This window comes from Dendropsophus ebraccatus, chromosome 2 (assembly GCF_027789765.1).
Source record: "Dendropsophus ebraccatus isolate aDenEbr1 chromosome 2, aDenEbr1.pat, whole genome shotgun sequence".
Classification (NCBI taxonomy): domain Eukaryota; kingdom Metazoa; phylum Chordata; class Amphibia; order Anura; family Hylidae; genus Dendropsophus; species Dendropsophus ebraccatus.
The window spans coordinates 82,077,147-82,099,730 of record NC_091455.1 but is presented as its reverse complement, the minus strand read 5'-3'; positions in this window follow the sequence as shown (position 1 = coordinate 82,099,730).

Below are 22,584 nucleotides of genomic sequence, written 5' to 3'. Positions count from 1 at the left end.
ATAGAAATCTATGGACCCATATACATTGCAGTCTGTGCGATCTATGATGGTATACCTGTGTGCATGAACCTGTATGGTTAGATTTTCTCCATTTACAAAAAATCCTTATGTAAACATGAATGAGGGAATTTAAATTCCACACAGCTTTTACTGGGTTTCAGCTCTTCTAAGATGTATATAAAAATGTCCCCATTTTTAAGAGCAGCAATTCTGATAAATATATTTAAGAGGAAACGGTGAACTTTCTGTATTTTAGCACCCATTATTCCAGAAAGTCTGATAATCAAGTACATGTTTGTAGCACAGAACTGCAATATAACATGGAATTTCACAAGACCACAAGCAGAAGACCAAACAGAAAGAACCAATTAGGAAATTCCACTCTTTCAGTTCCAGATAAGTAAATGTAGCAGCAGATTTCATATATTTCTTAGTTTTTTCACCCTTACAATTTTTATTTATATACAGTTATGTTTAGATTTACATTCAAGAACCACCACCTATCTGGTCACATTGATCGTGCAATATCATTATACGAGTCCTCATTTACTCATTTATTTCATATGGTATCTTTTATTTCATATTTGTAGCTTTTTTTTTTTAAATAATGAAAACATTAATGTAAAATCGACTTACCCTAGCAGTCAAAATTAGATTAAACCCTGATATTAAAGGGGGACTAGTTAGGGATAAAGAATCTCTCTTCAATGTCTTGCTGATACTCTCTTCCCTCTATGACACCCTTTCCCCCCTTCATGTTACTCTTAGGAAACATGGTGCCCCATCAGGGTACAAAGTCAACTAAATCTTGTTACCCTTTCCAAGCTCTATATCAGAATTCTTATAAATAAATAATAATAATTATAATAAAATAAAAATAATAATTCTTAAAGGGGTAGTCCACCCCAAAAAAATTTCTTTCAAATCAACTGCTGCCATGAAGTGACAGAGATTTGTAATTTACTTCTATTAAAAAATCTCAAGCCTTCCAGTACTTATCAGCTGCTGTATGCCCAACAGGAAGTTGTATTATTTCCAGTCTGGAGAGCAGGAGGGGTTTTCTATGGGGATTTGCTCCTGCTTTGGACAGTTCCTGACATGGACAGAGGAGGCAACAGAGAGCACTGGGTCAGACAGGAAAGAAAACACTACTTCCTGCTGGACATACAGCAGCTAATAAGTACTGGAAGACTTAAGATTTTTTAATAGAAGTGAATTACAAATCTCTGGCACTTTATGGCACCAGTTGATTTGAAAGAAAAATTTTTTGGGTGGACTACCCCTTTAAACACAACTTCAAATACAAGTGGAGAAGCAAATCTCAATGCAGCTGACAGTTAGTGTTGTCCCGCTCTGCTACTTCACTGGTTTGGCTTTGAGACACACCAGGAAGCGGAGTCTAAGTACCCTCTGGTCTTCCCCAAGAACCAGATAGAGTTGGTGCAAGGTATTGAAGAACAGGCCAAGTACACATAGTCACCAGGCCGGGTTGTTTGAGGGAGAGTCAGCACAGTACCAAGGATGAGACAGGTATCATAGACAAGCCAAGGGTCAGGGCATCTAGAGCAGTTGGCCACATGTACACCCTAGTGGCCAGAGGTTTTATGGCAGCAGAAGGAGGAAGAAGACATCAGAAAACACAAGCAGCCAAGTACTGCCGAGGAGCGAACAGGACAGCCAATGCTGGTGAGCTTCGACTGGCAGCATTACACTCTAAAATATATTGGTACTCAACTCCTACCTTCAAATTTATCCTGTAGCACCAACATCATATCTTCTGGGCAGTGCACATGAATCATACACCTTCTTTGGCTGCACACTTTGCACACACCACTGGATGGTAATTGAAGAACTGTGGATAGCCCCCACCCCTGGTCTCTTATTCCCCCCCTTATTTGTACTGTCCTTTAGGGTACAAACCCACTTGACGTATTTGCTGCGCGAATCAGTCTTAAAAATAAGCAGGCAAAACGCAGGTTGGCTTTATACAATTGTTCTGTGTTAAAATACGCAATTGCGTATTTTTGAAGCATGAAGCTACATGCGTTTTTCGCACAGGTTGTTAACAACTGATGCTTTGCTAACAACAAGCTTCACGCTTCAAAAATACGCAATTGCGTATTTTAACGCAGAACAATTGTATAAAGCCAACCTGCGTTTTGCCTGCTTATTTTTAAGACTAATTCACGCAGCAAATACGTCAAGTGGGTTTGTACCCTTACTGTATATGTTCCCCTAAGCGATGATCAACTACTAAAAACTTTACATTACTTTTTGTTATATAATTATATCTCTGACAGCCTGATGAAATTAGTATGATTTCTCTTACTAATGTTTCTTTTTATGGCAGTATGTTTTCTGTATGTGTGGTTCTTCTGCAGATAAGTTTTGTTATTCAGATGTCATTTTATTTTGTGATTTTTATTCTAGTAACTACTAAAATTTTATAATAAATGTACAATTTAAAAAAATCTGCTGCTATTTGGGAGATATGGTCTTTGTACTATTCCCCCACTGAGTCTTCAAATTCAGAATCAATAATTTAAAATGTTACAAAAAGAAAAGTGGAAAACCAATGAAATATTAAACAACTATCATATGCTACATGATGTAGTAGTGCAGTTTCAAGCACCATTATGAGTATACCCTTGGTACATTCTTACTATAGATAGCCATTACCAATAAGTGACATCTGGTTCACTACAGCTCCATCCAAACTTCACACCACAGTTCTGTGCAATATACCAGCTATGTTATTTCCCATTTATAGACCACAAAACATCTGAGAAAAATCAATGCAAATAAACCAGTCACCCATGCGCAAGAGCTTTGATGTTGTGTTAGAATGTTCTGCAGTTCAGCGTCTCATTTAAACATTACAGTTTTCATTTTTTTCAGTATTCTGTCTTCATTCTGTCTGAAATTTAGCAACGTTGGTGATGTTAGTCACATAATGGGCTTGTGCACATGACAGAGTGGTGTTGCAGGAAGCTGGATGAAGGCTCATGGAGTCTGATTACCATGTGTTGTTCTGTGTGGAAGTAATGTTTCTAGGAGAGCTCAGCTCTGTAACACAGCGTCTAATGGAGCATGCCCTATTTATTTCCCATCGCATTCATACCTAATCCAACGTTTAAAAAAATTGCATATGAAGGGAATGTGTAGGGCTGTGTGTAACAAAAGAATAGGCATTTAGGAAAGTTGATAAAAAGTTGTACTAAGCCATGATACAGATATGGGCTTAAAGCCTTAAAGCGAACGTAATATCAGGTACATTTGCTTTAAGTTTTTCACATGAATAGAATGGCGCCAGCGTGGGGAAGCCAGGGCCACGGTCCTTTTTTTGAACTATGGAGCCTCATCATAGAGGGGCGGGGGGTTCCTCCCATTGGGGGCGGGCTGGCACCGCGGCACCGGCTTCCCCGTGCTGGCGTTGTTCTATCCATGTGAAAAACTTAAAACAAATATACCTGATGGTACATTCACTTTAAGACCCTGTTACACAAGGTGATCATATGCCCAATCAGGCCAATTCAGGCAGATATCTCCCCATGAAAAAAAGAACGATCAGCCGAGAAGCCGATCATTGGCTGATCAATATCTTTCAACATCTTGAAAAATCATCTACGCATCACTCCTTGTAATAGGTGGTGCACAGTTGCCTTGGTGTCCTCTTGCCTCTTCCCAGCTGACCGGAGCCACCCATCTCTAAAATGACAGGCCACTTAGCCAATCACTGGCCGTGGCGCTGTCTGGTCAGCTGGGAAGAGACAAAAGGACACTGGGAGAATAGGATGCATAGATATTCTTAAGGATCTTCATTCAGCCCTTGCCACATGAGAGTTGAGCCTTGTAATAGGCTCTGTAAGCGAGCACCGATCTAGCAGATTGACACTCACCTATTCGGCAGATTGGGTTGTGTAATACAGCCTTTAGTCTATGTTTCAGAGCATGGAGGTAGTATGTCTCTATGAAGTGCCGTATGTTGAGATACTCTTCCCTAGAAGCAACACTTGTATGGGAGAATAGCTCTTAATATATTTTATATTTCTATAAAGTCTGTGCATGCTATTATTTTCTTCTGTACAGAACCAGCAGGAAAAATCTGTATGCTTCTTTATGACATTGAAAGCATACAAATGTACAGCAGGAAGGGGCTGTTGGAATTCTATTCTAAAACATAGTACACATGTACAGTACATGACGCCATAGACACATAGGGGGAGATTTATCAAACTGGTGTAAAGTAGAATTGTCTTAGTTGCCCCTAGCAACCAATCAGATTCCACCTTTAATTTTTCAAAAACTGTGAGGAATGAAAAGTGGAATCTGATTGGTTGCTAGGGGCAACTAAGACAATTCTACTTTACACCAATTTGATAAATCTCCCCCACAGAGTACTTATACCCAGGTGAAGGAATTGAAGCTTACTTTGGATTTATTGGTCAAGTCACAATAATAAGCGTGTTACTTCCTTATCAGGTTTCCCAAGTGCTCAACACACCAAGATATTCTTTTAAAGCTGGACTCTGTAGATAAATACTGTATTGCTTTGGACCCAATTACATTATCTTAATGCATGTTATTAGAAACTGGATTCTCCCAAAATAAAATTAGCTTGTAATGATAAAAGAAAGTAACATTGTATAAACTATTCCCTCGCCATTCAGTGCACTTGAGCCTCACACTATGTGCTTAGATTACCTTAAGGGTGGGGAGAAAAAGCTGTGACAGTCTTTTTGTACAGGACTGGACATGCATACAAGTTGTATTGCATTCATAGTAAACAGTAGGCAGTTTAAAGAGGACATTTAAGCAAGCTGGAATTGCTTGTAGCAATGCCTGATGTCTAAAGATTAGCCCAGCTCTCATTTATTACAGCTAAATTACAGGTGTACAATGGACGCCTAGGATATTGTTGCCAGTGTCTTTATGAATCATTATCAGAACTAAATGGTTATAATATCTGAATGCTGATATCTTTATGTCTAGTTAAACTGTGAAACTGGCCGGGTAAGATCTTACCTGGCCTAACCCATGTTTTACCTACATTCTCTGCTATACATGATCTTTCATCATTCCCTTACTACTGAGGCTTATGTCTGTATTATTATTACCTCTGCCTATCACACTCTCTGAATGAAATACCTTGTTCAGGCCCTAAGGTTTCAATACTTGCTAATAATTTGTAAATAGTATGAGAAATGTCTTTTAGTGAAAGTAAATATTTTTTTTAGCAGTGTTTATGAAACTTTAGAGCTATGTTAATATTGGTTTAGGCTCCCCAGTTTGGGGCAGATTCCTTTATTTAAAAAAAAAACAAAAAAAAAACAATTGAGCTGCATACGGTACTTTTCTATTCTTACTATTCTCAAAACAACAGACAAGTTGATTGAACTCGATAGACCCGGTTACCCTAACACTACATTCACATGTTCAACAGTTTTTCAGTATATGGCAGGGGGATGGCAATGTAGGCTGAAGGGGCTGGTCAGAGATAGTAACATCACTCAGGAGGGTGGGTGGGGAGGCTGGAGATAGAGATAAGATCCAACCAAGCCTCTTGTGACATCAGAGGATGATGTGTTGTCTACCAAGAGAGGGAGGAGCCGGGGAATTGGAGACAGTACACATTCTGTAGTTCTGCTGTTTTCCGTTTTCTGTATTCCATTTCCTATTTTCTTTAGGAAATGGAATAATAGTTGTTTTTTTTTTACCCCTAGACGACCCTGGGCTTACCTGTGGGCTGAACCCCTGTGGTCCCGGGTGCCACTTGTAGCCTGGGACCGGGGCTATTAGTGGGCACGGTCCGATCGCCGTGCCTCCTAATTAAGTAATCAGATGCAGCTGTCAAAGTTAACAGCTGCATCTGATTACTATATGCAGCCTGTTCCCTGGTGTCTAGTGGGGGGATTCCCCCCCCCCTCCATGATCAAGGAGGGGCGACCCCCGTGTCCTTACACGGCCGGTACACGGTAATAGAGCTGATCGCGGCTTGGCACTCGGTTGTTTTCAGCTGCAGAAGCCGAAAGAAATCGAGTGCCGATCTCATTGATCTATGCAGCATAACTATACTGCACAGATCTCAAAGAGAGATCAGTGTGCTTATACTAGAAGTCCCCCAGGGCGGCCTCTAGTATAAGTGTAAAAAAAAAAGTGTTACTATTAATAAAAAGCCCCCTCCCCTAATAAAAGTTTGAATCACCCCTCTTTTCCCATGTTATGAATAAAAATAAATAAATAAACATGTTTGGTATCGCCGCATGCGTAATTGCCCAAAATATTAATTTATCACATTCCTGATCTCGCACAGTAAACAGAGTAAGTGCAAATAAAACCCGGAAAGTGCAAAATTGCCCCTTTTTTGTCGCATCAAATCCAGAAAATGGTAATAAAAAGCGAACAAAAAGTTGCATATGCGCAATCAAGGTACTGATAGAAAGTACAGATCATGGCGCAAAAAATGACACCTCACACAGCCCCATAGACCAAAGGATAAAAGCGCTATAAGCCTGGGAATGGAGCGATTTTAAGGAACATATATTTGTTAACAATGGTTTGAATTTTTTACAAGCCATCTCCTAATATAAAAGTTAAACATGTTACATATCGTTGTAATTGTAACGAATTGAGGAACATATATAACAAGTCAGTTTTACCCCAGGGCAAATGGCGTAAAAACAAAAACCCTCCAAATTAAAAAAAAATATGTATTTTTTTACAATTTCACCACATATTAAATTTTTTTCTGCTTTTGCAGTGTACTTTATGAAAAAATTCAGCCCGTCATTGCAAAGTACAATTAGTGGAGCAAAAATAAGGGCTCATGTGGGTTTCTAGGTGAAAAAATGCAAGTGCTATGGCCTCTTAAGCAAAAGGAGGCAAAAACGAAAACGCAAAAATTGAAATTAGCCCGGTCCTCTAAGGGTTAATATATTTACAAATATAACTTGATTTTGAACCTTATCATGACAGTGAATTAGTCACCTCATTGTAAAAATAAGTACATGTATATGCAGGTACTTTAACATCAGCTGTCAATAAAGATGTTTTTTAAAAAAAAACATTAGGAGAAGAGGAGAAACATTCAAAGATATTAGACTGGAATGAGGTTGAAAAGATATTTGTAATTCTGCGACACCATCAAACCAAGAGCCATTATCTCCAAATGAAGAACACTTGGAACAGTGGTAAAACTGGAGCGTCCGGCCTGACAGAATTATTTCAAGTGTGTTGCAATGAGTTATTCAGGAAGTCATAAAACAGCGGAGAATTTGTATCCTCAGATAAACTCAGTGACAATTTAACTGGAAAATGGATATGATTCCATCTCATTCAGAATAATATCCTATAGAGCTGATCTAGAGGAAGGCATAACAACTCATGGAAGTCAGAAATCCCTTCTCATCTTGGAGGACAATTCCTTCTAGACTCCAAATATAGCAGAATTAAGATCTGGATCAATAAACCATCTAAGTAAACTTAGGCTGGGTTTTCACATTGCAATTTTAATTGCATCTGTCGCAGTACTGTGTCATTTCAGTGAAAATGCTGCTGTATCGTGACAGTACTGAAATGAAAATGCAACACGTGTGCTAATTTCTCAGTATTGGGGTTCCAAAGTCTCACTGCTCTTACAGTAGAGAATCCCTTCTGTGTAAAAAAAGCTCTTATATTCTAGAAGTAATGAATGCCCTTGTTACAGTTACCTTCCTATGTATACTATTGGTAAATTATTTCACAGATCTCTGACCTCCAATATACTGTATGTCTTCTGTGTCAGGAATGTGCAGTAGCCTGGTGTGAACTGGGCCTGTTTTTACTCTTGTGTGACACACCCGCTTGCTTCTCAGCTTCTGGCAATGCAGGAGTTAAACTGAGCTCTGCTTCATAAATCCTTCATAAATCCCCTCCTTGGTCGAACTTGATGGACACCTGTCTTTTTAAAATCGTACCAACTATGTAATGTTGGAGATATTATTTGCTAATGTGGCATGTTACAACATTAGCCATTGTAATGGGGAAACATGCATGCAATGTAACCATGGGCCAGTGATACTAGAGCAGCTGATTATTAACCCCTTCAAGTCAATAATACGTATATATACGTTCCTACTGTACATGCCCTGTGCAGCAGTAACGTGTATAAATGTTCCTAGACTGAAGGGGCTTTAAATGTGTGCGGGACCGCCCTAAGGCCGGGTTCACACTACGTAAAAAAACACGGCCGTATTTTGTAACAACAGCCGTAGTTGCGCAAACAACGGCTGTTATTTGTGCAACTACAGACGTTGTTATGAAATACAGCCGTGTTTTTTACGTAGTGTGAACATAGCCTAATGCGGGCAGTCCCGCACTTAGTGTGGCCGGCTCCAGAACTAATGACAGGCAGCCGCTGCTGCCTGTCATTAACCCCCTTAAACGATTGGATGCACAGTAATCGCAGTGTTTAAGGTAGTTAGTGAAAGGACCTGTCACTGACTGAACGGCGGGGGAGTGAGCCACTTATCTCTGTCCTGTCGGATCGTCCATCTGTTCATAGGGCTGCTCTCAGGCAGACTCTATGCACAGACCGCTGATATGGCATAGCATTCATCAGTATATGCAATCAGAGTATTGCATATATATAAGTTTTACATTTTTAAAAAATCCCTGATAAAATGTCCTAATAAAGATTTCTATTACCCCCATTCTCATTATACAAATAAAAGTATTAAAAAAAAATAAACATATTACTTATTGTAGAGTACAGAATTTTCCAATCTATTAAAATATAACAATATTGTTCCCGTATGGTTAATGGCGTAACTGAAAAGTGAAAATAATAAAAATAAAAAAACACCAGGATTGCTAATTTTTTTAAATTATATATCAGAAAAAAATAAAAATAAAAAATCTAAATTTTTCTCCCACACCAATATGATATTAATAAAAACTAGATGTCATGGAGCAAAAAAATGACACCCCAATCAGCCCTGTAAGTGAAAAAATAAAACCTCTATTGCTTAGAAGGCGGGGAGGAACATTGCTTCAATTTGACCCGGCCATCGATGACCTTGGTCATGAAGGGGTTAAAAGAGGAGCATGAGGTTATTTCTTGAAATGCCTGGATAATATCGTTGAACCTTTGTACAAGGGAGATTTTTTGGGGGGTTGCAAATTTAAAATATATTTAACCCCTTAGTGACCGCCGCACGCATATTCACGGCGGCCACTAATGGGCTTTATTCCGATGCGCATGTCTTTTAACGGCGGGCACATCGGAATAAATTACCGCCCGGCGGCGGCAGCAGAGCTGGTGATCAGCGGTCAGTGTGACCGCTGACACCCTCCTGTAACCCGTTAAATGCCACTGTCAAACCATGACAGCGGCATCTAACGGGTGCCGGTGGATCCCGGACGGCGCCGTGGGTCACTTACGTGATCGCGATGTCCCGCGGCGCCGTCCGGTCCTCAGATGTCTCCATGGTGATCCCTGGGTCCTAATGAAGGTCCCCGGGGTCTCCATGGAGATGCCTCATGCTGACAGGGGTGGCCGTGGCTATTGCCTGTCAGCATGAGGCATGATAAAATACACTGCAGTACATCAGGTACTGCAGTGTATTGTATCAGTGATCTAAGTATTTTACACTAGTGTACAGTAATGTACACTAGTGTAAAAGTAACAAAAAGTGAAAAAAGTGTGCACCAAACACAACACAGCCCCCCCAGCCCCCCCAATAATAGAGATGCATTACATTCCCCATACACAATAAAAGTTGACATAAAAGTGATCAAAAACACAAATCATATACATATTTGGTATCGTTACGTTCCGTAACGACCCAATCTATAAAACTATATCAATAATTACACTGCACAACACATGCTGTAAAAAAACAAACAAAAAAAACCAGTACCAGAATAGCAGTATTTTATCAATCTGCTTCAGAAAATACGTTATTAAACAAATCAAAAAGTCATATACATATAAAACTTGGTATCAATAGAAACTACAGATCTTCCCGCAAAAAATAAGCCCAAAACCAGCTCTGTCGCGCAAAAGATAAGAACGCTATGGATCTTGCAATGTGGCGACAGTTTTTGTGGGTTTTTGCTAGGAAGATAGTTTCTATTGCGCCAAAGCGGTAATAGTTAAAAAACCTATACAAATGTGGTATCGACGTAACCGTAGCAACCCAGAGAATACATGTATTATGTTATTAGTGACCGCCGATACAGATTTTTACGGCGATCACTAATGGGCTCTATTCTGCTGCCATCAGCTCTTTATGGCGATGGCGCAGAATAGTGCAGCGGCGCCGGTAATGCCCGCAGCCCCCTCCTCTCAGCTATCGGAGGTAGCTGAGGGGTTGGGGTAGAATGTGGGGTCAGTCCCTGCGAGTCCCCTCACCGGCGATTGCCGTTATTACTAGTATAACGGCGGCCACCGGTAACGGGCATTGCCAGCACAGCTGAACGCTTTAATCTCTTCTCACAGTGAATCCACAGTGAGAGGAGATGAAAACATGTCCCCCCCTGTCCCCAGAATTAAACCTAGTGACCTGGTCACTGACCCTCCCCTCCCTGGGCGGCCATCTGATCCAAGATGGCCGCCGCCATCACTGTGAACAGACTGTTCACAGTGATGGATTCCTAAAAATGATCAAAGCTCCATTCTCTCCACCAGTGGAGGTGGCAGAGAGGATGTGGCAATGATCGGGGACCACTCGGTGTGGTCTTAGTACAAGCGATCAGCGGTATATACTATATACCACTGATTGCTTGTTCCAAATGGTGCCGGTACTTTTTTACCCCTGTCACCAAAGTCAAAAGCCGCCCCGGATTAGCTGTAACCACCCCAGATTACCCGTAACCACCCCAGATTACCCGTAACCACCCCAGATTACCTGTAACCACCCCAGATTACCTGTAACCACCCCAGATTGAACGTCACCTCCCCAGATTGCCTGTAACCACCCAGATTGCCCGTAATCCCCCCCAGATTGCCCGTAATCCCCCCAGACAGCCCGTAACCACCGCAGACAGCCCGTAACCACCATAGATTGCCCGTAACCATCGCAAACAGCCCGTCGCCACCCTGATTGCCCGTCGCCACCCCAGATTGCCGGTCGCCACCCCAGATCACCAGTGAACACCACCAGATTGACCGTCACCACCCCAGATAGCCAGTGAACACCACCAGATTGCTCGTCACCACCCCAGATAGCCAGTGAACACTCCCAGATAGCCAGTAAACACCCCCAGATAGCCAATAAACACCCCCAGATTGCCCATAACCACCCCAGATAGCCAGTAAACACCCGCAGATTGCCTGTACCCCCTCATATAGCCAGTAAACACCCCCAGATTGCCCGTAACCACCCCAGATTGCCCGTAACCTACCCAGATTGGCACAGACTGCTCGTAACCACCCCAGATTGCCCATAACCACACCAGATTCCCTTTCACAACCTCAGATAGCCAGTAAACACCCCGAGATTGTCCATTACCACCCCAGATAGCCAGTAAACACCCACATATTGCCTGTAACTAAAATGACACTCCTTCCATTCTGAGCCCTGCTGTGTGCCCATACAATGGTTTATGCTCACGTATTGTGTACCATTTTACTCAGGAGAACCTGTACTTTCCAAAATGGGGTGAGTTTGGGGGGGGTTCTATTCTGCTGGCACTACAGGGGTACTGCAAACGCACCTGGCGCTCAGAAACTTCTTCAGCAAAATCATGCACTGAAAATGCTAATTGGTGCTCCCTTCCTTCTGAGGCCTGCTGTGTGCCCATACAGTGGTTTATGCGCACATATGGGGTACCGTTCTACTCAGGAGAACCTGCGTTACATATATTGGGGTGAGTTTTCTCCCCTGTTCCTCGTGAAATTGATAAATTTCAAACTAAACAAACATGTTATTGGAAAAATTCAATTTTTTCATTTTTACGGTTTAGTTTTGAATACTTTCCTCCAATACCTGTGGGGACAAAATGGTCACCACACCCAAAGATGTATTCTTTGAGGGGTGTAATTTCCTAAATGGGGTGAGTTTTGGGGGGGTTCTATTCTGCTGACACTACAGGGGTACTGCAAACGCACCTGGCGCTCAGAAACTTCTTCAGCAAAATCATGCACTGAAAATGCTAATTGACGCTCCCTTCCTTCTGAGGCCTGCTGTGTGCCCATACAGTGGTTTATGCCAACATATGGGGTACCGTTCTACTCAGGAGAACCTGCGTTACATATATTGGAGTGAGATTTCTCCCCTGTTCCTCGTGAAATTGAGAAATTTCAAACTAAACAAACATGTTATTGGAAAAATAAAATTTTTTCATTTTTACGGTTTAGTTTTGAATACTTTCCTCCAATACCTGTGGGGTCAAAATGGTCACCACACCCCAAGATGTATTCTTTGAGGGGTGTACTTTCCAAAATGGGGTGAGTTTTGGGGGGTTTTATTCTGCTGGCACTACAGGGGTACTGCAAATGCACCTGGCGCTCAGAAACTTCTTCAGCAAAATCATGCACTGAAAATGCTAATTGGCGCTCCCTTCCTTCTGAGGCCTGCTGTGTGCCCATACAATGGTTTATACCCACATATGGGGTACCGTTCTACTCAGGAGAACCTGCGTTACATATATTGGTGTGAGTTTTTTCCCCCTTTCCTCGTGAAATTGTGAAATTTCAAACTAAACAAACATGTTATTGGAAAAATTCAATTTTTTCATTTTTACGGTTTAGTTTTGAATACTTTCCTCCAATACCTGTGGGGTCAAAATGGTCACCACATCCCAAGATGAATTCTTTGAGGGGTGTACTTTGCTAAATGGGGTGACTTTTGGGGGGGGTTATTCTGCTGACACTACAGGGGCTCTGCAAACGCACCTGGCGCTCAAAAACTTCTTCTGAAAAATCATGCACTGAAAATGCTAATTGGCGCTCCTTCCCTTCTGAGCCCCGCTGTGGGCCCATACAGTGGTTTATTCCCACATATGGGGTACCGTTCTACTCAGGAGAACCTGCGTTACATATATTGGGGTGAGTTTTTTCCTATGTTCCTCGTGAAATTGAGAAATTTCAAACTAAAGGAACATATTATTGGGAAAATTCTATTTTTTTCCTTTTTACTGTCTTCTTTTGAATACTTTCCTCCAATACCTGTGGGGTCAAAATGGTCACCACACCCCAAGATGAATTCTTTGAGGGGTGTACTTTCCTAAATGGGGTGAGTTTTGGGGGGGTTCTATTCTGCTGGCACTACAGGGGTACTGCAAATGCACCTGGCGCTCAGAAACTTCTTCAGCAAAATCATGCACTGAAAATGCTAATTGGCGCTCCTTCCATTCTGAGCCCCGCTGTGTGCACATACAGTGGTTTATGCCCACGTATGGGTACCGTTCTACTCAGGAGAACCTGCGTTACATATGTTGGGGTGAGTTTTTTCCCCTGTTCCTCGTGAAATTGAGAAATTTCAAACTAAACAAACATATTATTGGAAAAATTCTATTTTTTCATCTTTACCGTCTTCTTTTGAATACTTTCCTCTAATACCTATGGGGTCACAATGGTCACCACACCCCAAGATGTATTCTTTGAGAGGTGTACTTTCCAAAATGGGGTGACTTTTGCAGGGGTTCTATTCTGCTGACACTACAGGGGAGCTGCAAACACACCTGGCGCTCAGAAAATTCTTCAGCAAAATCTGAACTGGAAATGCTAATTGTCGCTCCTTCCCTTCTGAGCCCCGCTGTGTGCCCATACAGTGGTTTACGCCCACATTTGGGGTACCATTGTACTCAGGAGAACCTGCGTTACAAAATTTGGGGTGCATTTTCTCTCTTGTTGCTTATGAAAATGAGATACTTTAATCTTAACAAATATATTATTGGAAAATTTCTATTTTCCATTTTTTTCTGGCCTAATTGTGAATACTTTCCTCCAGCCCGTGTAGGGTTAAAATGCTCATTATACCCCTAGATTAATTCTTTAAGGTGTCTAGTTTCCAAAATGGGGTCAGTTATGGGGGTTTACAATATACAAGCCTCCTAAATCAACTTAAAAAAAGAACTGGTGCCTAAATAAAATCAGTTTGGGAAATTTCATGAAAATGTGGTAATTTGCTGATACATTTCTAAGCCCTATAACACCCTAAAAAAGTGAACTATGTTTACGAAATGAAGCCAGAATAAAGAGGACATATTCATAATGTAATGTGACTTACTAACTAATTTTTGTCATGTGACTTTCTTTTTTTAGAAGCAAAGAATTTCAAAGTTCGTAAAGTGCAAATTTTTCAAATTTTTCATGATATTTTGATGTTTTTCACAAAAAAAAACACAAGACAGTGACCAAATTTTACCACTAACATAAATTACCATATGTTATGAAAAAACAATCTCAGAATCGCTAGCATACGTTAAAGCATTACTGAGCTATAAGCGCATGAAGTGAGACAGGTCAGATTTTGAAAAATGAGCCTGGTCATTAAGGCCCAAATAGGCTTGGTCCGTAAGGGGTTAAATAGGATGTTAAATAGCAAAGAATGGAACCTTCAGAGAGAGTGATTCCTCACTTGCTTCATTGACCTAACAATAGTTATGATTGCCAGACTCAAGCATAACATGAAGAATTCTTAGGATTTTTAAGGCTAAAACTGTTTTCTCCTTGAAGCGTTTAAGGATAATAACTAAAATCTTTAAGTATAAGATGCCTTTCATAAAGAAGTGAATTGTAGTATATTTACACAGCTGAATGTGGGCCATATGGGCTGTGTTCTTACACGTTACTTAGTTTAGTACATGGCAATATGATTGAGCATCTGTATTATGTACTCACTGTCTCAGTTTGGCAGAAGAGAAAACGCTCAGGTTACAGTAAAGTGCTGTTGTTTTTATCAGTGGTTGTGGCTTCTGTTCGCTGACATTTCTAGAGAACTCTATGAACAGTGGATAAAAAGGACATTTCATCAACTGTGCAGTCAAACACTGGGTTCATTCCATTAATCTGTTTAATAGAAAAGCTTTTATTTGCATGTGTCCTACAAAAAAAGTAATTCAATCACTTTCTCTGTTATCAGCTCCTTTAGTTGGTGCTAAAGTGTGAAAAAACTTTCAAACGATCTTATTCACACCTCTCGAAATTGCAAATGGATTAAAGGGACAGGTCTAAGCAGCTTTATTAAAGGGACAAAATAAATGGAATAAAATAGCAGGGATGAGCACCTAGTGCAGTGATGCGCAATCTTTTCAGCTTGGTGTTTCAAAATTCAACAAAAAACCAAGCATGACTTGGGTGGTGTGTCACTTCAACAACAACAAAAAAAACCATAATATTTATAGTTTAAATAACAAAATATATACCCCCATTCCCCGTCCCTTCACCAGCATACACCCCCAGTCCCCCTGCCCCCATCCCTTCACCAGCACGCACAACCCAGCCCCCCTGCCCCATCCCTATATTGCTATGCTTGTCAGTGCTGATATCAGTGTCATAGGTTCGCCACCACAGACCTAGTGGATACTATTAAAATGTCCACACTGAGGGCAACTAAACTACAACCCAGATTTGTGACATCTGTGCCAGGTGCAGATCCAGCCAAAAGTCACTGCTTTTTGCTCAAGCAATGGGGGTGATTTATCAAGTGCTCTCATCGTAAAAGTGATCCTTATTGGGTATCTTCCTGTAGCACACAGAGTGCTAAGGATAAAGGTAAGTGTCTATCTCTGTTTCTGTGTAGTTAGCAGTTTAATCCTTAAGGCGGGATCACACTACGGAATTCTCGCGGACAACGTCCGCGGAATTCCGTCAGCTGTCCACCCGCACGGGCACGCGCTTTTCCGCCGGCTCCATAGACACCATTCTATGGGCCGGCGTATTCCGCGATCCGCTGAAAGAAGTGACATGACACTTCTTTCAGCGTATAAGGTAAGAAATCAGGGGGGGGAGGCTGGGAGATTGCTCCTTGAGTACAGAAGGAGGCTTTTTTGGCTGATGAAACCTATTACAGAGTTTCTTAAAATCGCTTATACTACTGATTTCTGCAATAAAAAAAAAACATGACAGTTACGCTTTAATATGTGTTTTGGTGCACTGTGGGCCAGGCTACTGCACCCAGGGCACTGATCTGCCCCCGGCTGGCCCACTCTGCTGATATTCCCCCACTGCACCAAAACACATAAGTAGCATAAGGATGAAACTGCTAACTACAAAAGTTATAAGCAGGCTAGATACTTCTTACCTGCTGATAGTTTCCCTTTAAAATACATTTACTGTTGTTCAGTGCTGCACTACAGTTTGTCAGTGTGTTTTATTGTGGTGATGTGTAAGGTGTACGAAGGTGGATCCGAGCGTATCAGTGAAGGAGTGGGTGAGCTGACACTTGAACTTTGCTATGCGTATTGTTATATATGCATCCTAATAAGTTGTGCGCTCAGGTAAAAGTGGGAAATGGAGTGCTTGTGTTCCCCAATAAGTGTCACTACTGTTTTGTATGTCTACTGTACACAGCTGGAGGAGCTAATGGGCTAAATGTGTTGTACCATGTGTTTGATGCTAACCACTAGTAGGTGCTCTTTCTATCTCTCCTATCCCCTTCTCCCTCTCTCTTACACACACTCATCCCCACCACTCATAAGAGGGTACACAAAGCCCCCGTAGGAGTAGTTAATCTGGTGGAGGAAGTGAGTTTAGTCTTAGTCAGGTTTCTAGTGAGAAAGAACACCATAAAACAGTTCCTGCAGAAGTTAAAGTGTCACTGTCGTTATAACTTTCAGGCTATGTTCACACTACGTATATTGCCGGCGGTAGTGCGAACCGCAAATATACGCCCGTAGTTTTGAGGTTGATGCGTACGCTTGGAAGTATACGATTTCCGGCCGCACAGTGCACACTACGTATGAGCCTACGGCCGGATCATATACAGCGCCATGAAAAATGAACAAGACCATTGTTTCCGGCCGGAACTGTTCCAACTCACGGCCGTGGATTTCCATGCGGTCCCGTACGGAGTACTTATTTCAGCCAAATTGAACTTGATTTTTAGATCCAAAAGGTTCTGTGTGTTTTATTGGGCTGGGCGAAGATTTCCAAGTAAATGACCTGTTTCAGATCGCTTCGAATCAAGCTAGGAAGCATAACTCTACTATGGGCATATGTTCGCGGTTCGCCCGCATGTTCGCAATCCGGCCGCATGTCTATTTTTCCCATGGCCTTAGTTTCAGCCGCACATGTCCGGCCGCGTACGAACTACGGCCGGACATATACGTAGTGTGAACATAGCCTCAAAATGTAAATCAACAGTAGATGTGAAATAAAGCAAATTTGCAATATACATTCATTATTTTTTTTTTTATTATCATGCTGTAAAACAAAGCTGAATTTACCAGATATATAGCTCCAGTCTCCTGAAGGCAGATTTTATAACTTGCACTGGTTGAAAAAAAATTTAATTCTGGCCAGTACAGAGACTCACGACTCAATATGTCTGTCAATCACATGACTGCCTTCTCTCTGTGAGCGCTCAGATGTCCTGTTTCCTGTTTTTGAGAAAAAAACTGTCAGAAAACAGGATGTGCCGTGTTTTCCATGATAGCAAAAAAATTAATGTATATTGCAAACTTGCTTTATATCACATCTACTGTTAATTTGAAAGTAATAACGACAGTGACACTTTAAGGTAGCTTAGCACTGCACAGTAAAAATAGATAGATAGATCTTAGTCTAAATGTGAGTATGAGTATCACTTTTCTACCTCTGTATATACACTACAGTTATGGCAGAGTACAGGATCTACATTTGGCAAGGCTCCTCTGGCAACTTCTCTTCTCTTTACCTCTGCACAGCACTTCTACCAAGCACCTATTCCTCAAAAGTACCTATCCCTACTCTATTGTCAGCAACCAAGTTGTGTCAAGATTTGTACTATCTGTATAGAGTGTACTGTTCTCTGGCAATTACGTTCAGTAAACTGTTCTATTTTTATACAAAATGCACAGGACTCTGCTTTCTCTGTTCGCACCTGCACCCATACACACACCACCATTTTCCTTGGGTTGTTTATCTCCTCTCTGTGGGTGGCAGTACCGAAATCCCAGGTGGGTCAACTACCACTCCAGGTTGCCGTGACAAGTGCCCAAGAGACCCGCAACAAGCCCATAGGTTACCGACCATTGGGAACATAAACCGACCACAAAGCAAGTAACAACATCACACCTGTGCACTACTACAGTGCTGTCCGAGTAACCAGGGCCGTTTCTATCGCCGTGCGCGCCGGGCGGCCGCCCGGGGCGCTGACAGGGATTCAGGGAGGAGGGCGCAGTAACCCGGCCGCACTGACAGCTGATCACCGCCCACGGCCGATAGCATAGCGCCCTCCGCGGCACATCTGATCCCATTGCCGCCCGCCCTCGGCCGACAGCACTGATGTGTGCAGCGGCGGGTGCTGTCAGGTGATGTTACTGGCCTCTTGGGCCGGCCCCCTCCATTCCCCGCCCACTGTGACGTGCCTACGCTCCACATCCCCAGCGCTGGCCTTACTTTTCAAATGCCGCCCTCACGTTGCCGGACGCCTTCCACCCCCCACCCCCCACCCCCCCGGGGAACATCTGATCGCCCCTCTCGGCACACAGCAATGACCCCGGGGGTGTCACGTGGGCGTCGAACAGTTGTGCCGCGAGGGGTGTTGTCAGATGAAGCTACTGGCCTGGCCCGCTCCCGGCCCCCTCCATGCCCTGCTACATGCCCCGCCCACTGTGACGTGCCTACGTCTCCTCCAAGCTTCCCTCACATCCCCAGCGCTGCCCTTACTTCACACACACCGCCCTCAAGTTCCCAGGGCACCCCTCTTCTCCCCAGCGCCGCCCCCGCCCCTGATTCTGTTCCCGCAGACGCCATTTGCTGATTCCCGCCTGGCCTGTGAGGAGGAGCGGACAGTAATTAGGAGCAGAGCTTGCAGCATAGGAGCAGCCAGCAGGTAGTAAAAAATTAGTAATGAAAAGAACTGTAATGGAAGCTGGGCCCCTAGGATAAAGAAAAAATAAGATTATAATGAAAAGTTATGATTGTGAAATACACCTCCCAGCATGACCTGATGACACTGTCAGTTATATACCTTCAGGAACTGCTGGGAGTGGTAGTTCTCCCAACAAAATAAAAATAGATGTATTTTGTAGGGAGAACTATAACTCCCAGCAGTTACTGAAGGTTTATAACTGACAGTGTCAGGTCATGCTGGGAGGTGTAGTTCCCAATCTATGGGGTTGGGTGTAAAATTTTTTAATCATGTAAATGAATTTTCCAGAACTATGTAACACCCAACCCCGTAGATTGTGAACTACTCTCTTCATGCCCTGGCAGCTATAAACCTTTAGGAACTGCTGGGAGTTGTAGGTCTAACAAAATGACGATAAAGAAAAAGGATTTTGTAGGGAGATCTATAACTCCCAGCAGGTACTGAAGGTATATAGCTGTCAGGGCATGCTAGGAGTTGTAGTTCACAATCTATGGCAGGGGTACTCAACAATTTTAGTGAAGGTCCAACCTACGCACAGGGGGGCTATATACTCAGGGGCGGTCTTAGCATTTCTGGGGCCCCAAGCGAAGTTATGTCTGGGCCCCCCCCCTCGACACGCGTTCCAAAACAATAGACCGCTGTGTGTTGCCCCCAGTAGTATATACCCCTTGTGCACTACCGCCAGTAATATATACTTCTTGTGTGCTGCCCCCAATAGTATATACCCCTTGTGTCCTGCCCCCAGCAGTATATACCCCTTTTTTGCTTCCTCCAGTAGTATATAGACCCCTGTTCCCCCAGTTATATATAGCCCCCCTGTGTGCTCCCCCAGAAGTATATAGACCTCATGTGTGCTGCCCCAGTTGTATATAGACCCCCTGTGGGCTACCCCCAGTTGTATATACCCCCTGTGTGCTCCCCCACTAGTATATAGGCCCCCTGTGTGCTCCCTCAGGGGTATTTAGCCCCCTGTGTGCTCCCCTACTTGAATATAGACCTCCTGTGTGCTCCCCAACTTGGATATAGACCCCTGTGTGCTCCTCCAGTAGTATATAAACCCCCTGTGTGGTTCCCCCAGTAGTATATAGACCCCCTGTGTGCCCCACCAGTATTATATAGACCCCTTGTGTGCTGCCCCAGTAGTATACAGACCCCTGTGTGCTCCCCCAGTTATATATAGACCACCTGTGTGCCTCACAAGTAGTATATAGACCTCCTGTATGTTCCCCCAGTAGAATATAGGCCCCCTGTGTGCCCCACCAGTAGTATATAGACCGCTGTGTGCTCCCCCAGTAGTATATAGCCCCCCTGTGTGCTCCCCCCATTTATATAGACCCCCGGTGTTCGCTCCCCCAGTTAAACAGACCCCTGTATGCTCCCCCTCCCATATAGTATATATCACAATAAAACAAACACTTATACTCACCTGGGTCCGGGCGTCTCCTTTTCTCTTCACTCTTGTGGCTGCAGGAAGGGTTTTCCCTGCGATCACAAGAGGCCGCACTCCCCTTGTCACTGGAGCGCCGGCACCACAAGGACAAAGTGGCCACTTGCGACCGCAGGGAAAACCCTTCCTGCGGCCACAAGAGTGACTGACAGGAAGGGAGCCAATGTCTCCCGCCCTGTCAGTGCTGCTGCATGTAACTATGAGCGCTCATTACGAGTGCTCATAGTTACAGTTCAAATGGCAGCAGCGAGCGCGGCAGCGGCCCTGTCCAGCGGTTTTGAGCACAAGAGCGGGGAGTGGGGGCCCCAAGCGATCGCTTGGGGTGCTTGGTGCCAAAGACCGCCACTGTATATACTACTGGGGGGAGCAACAGGTTTACTACTGATGTTCAGCTCGGACCTTTAACTGACAATAGACCCCGCTATTGTCAGGTGAAGGTCCCAGCTGAACATCAGTAGTAAACTTGTTGCTCCCCCCAGTAGTATATAGCCCCCCTGTGCACGTTTTTTTTTTTTTTTTTTTGGGGGGGGGGGGGGCGCTTTTTTTCACATTTTTTTCGCCCTGTAGCCAAAATGACCTAGAAACTGCCCTGCGAGTAACAAATGTGAAATTGCAGCTCAGCTCCCATTCAAGTGAATAGAAGGTTAGCTGCAATTACAGGTCACCACTGCGACACAATGAATGGGGACAAACTCCCTTTACTATGTGGTGTGGTCACTGAACAACAGATGAGTTTTGGAAAAGAAAAAATGACATGGCAGTTTGACCGCCCGTCAGTGCAATGACGGCTGTTGGTGCATTATTCTAGTTTAGGTGGACTAATTGCCCTGGGTGTGTCTTTAATTGAAAAGTCAATTGAAATTTAATAGTAATAATGGTGTAAGGACGGAGGAAAAACTGTGTGTAAACAACTAAAAAAATAACGTCCACTGTTTGCAAAAGACGTCTGAAAATAATTGACATCATTATTTTGACATCTGCGCAGATAACGTCTGTCATTTTATACACTGTGTGCATTGGATGTCCGTCATTCCATAGACTTCAATGCATTCCATTGAAGTTAATTACATTGCAGCAATAACTTCCCTCTTTTTTTGACGTTGTGTGAACATATTCATTATGTTAAAAGAGATGTGAATATAAATAACTGATTCTATCAGATGGATAGGAATAGAGAACAAGATAAACTTGAAAATTAGAGAGAAAGTATGAAAGAGGATTCCATTTTATGCATAGATTTAATCACTTAAACACTAAAATTAATATGGCGATAAGGAAACATTGACACATATTGGATAATTCATATCCTGGAAATAAGGAATTTCAAAACTCCCCTTTAATAAGTATTAAGAAAACACTGAGAGAGATTAGTAGAGGGAGACTTGTAATGTAAGGTAAGGCCGCATTCACACGTTCCATGTTCTGTACGGAACACGGACGTGGAATGCCTGTAGCAGAGTCCCCACCCAACTCCCCTGCCTGGGCAGCATCTTTGATAAGATGCTGGGAGCGGGGGAACTGTATGAATATGCAGTGCACTGTAATGAGAGAGCCGTGCGGCTGCTTCATTACAGCATGGTGCATGTTCAAACAGTTCCCCCGCTCCCAGCATCTGATCACAGATGTTGCTCGGGGGGGCGCGATTCAGTTAAAGGCATTCCACGTCCGTGTTCCGTGTGTTACGCCGGTCTTATATTAGGCCCTGACCCCTTTTCCCTGGCAGGATTCACTAAGAGGCACACACGCCTGGCGTACTAAATATGAGCAGGCGTAAATCATGATAAATGAGGCGCGGGATAAGGCCACGCCTCCTCCCTGCCTTGTCAGGCCCCCCCAGCAGGCGTACGCCAGGGAGAAGGGGCAAATCTGCCCTTTTCCCAGGCGTAAGTCTTTGGCGGAAGCTTCATAATTGTCCCCCTTTATATATAGGAAGCAGGAGATGCATATCCATGTCTGAGAGATACCCAATGTTTAAATGTGATTAAAGGAAAAAAGTAGTTACTATTTCCATTCCATGACAAATTAGCAAACGTAAGTAAACATAAAATACACGATTAGATGCAGTAACTTGATATTACCTGTCCCCTACCAGAAGTTCCAATAGAACCAAAAGTTCTGCATTGTTTCATCAGCTTT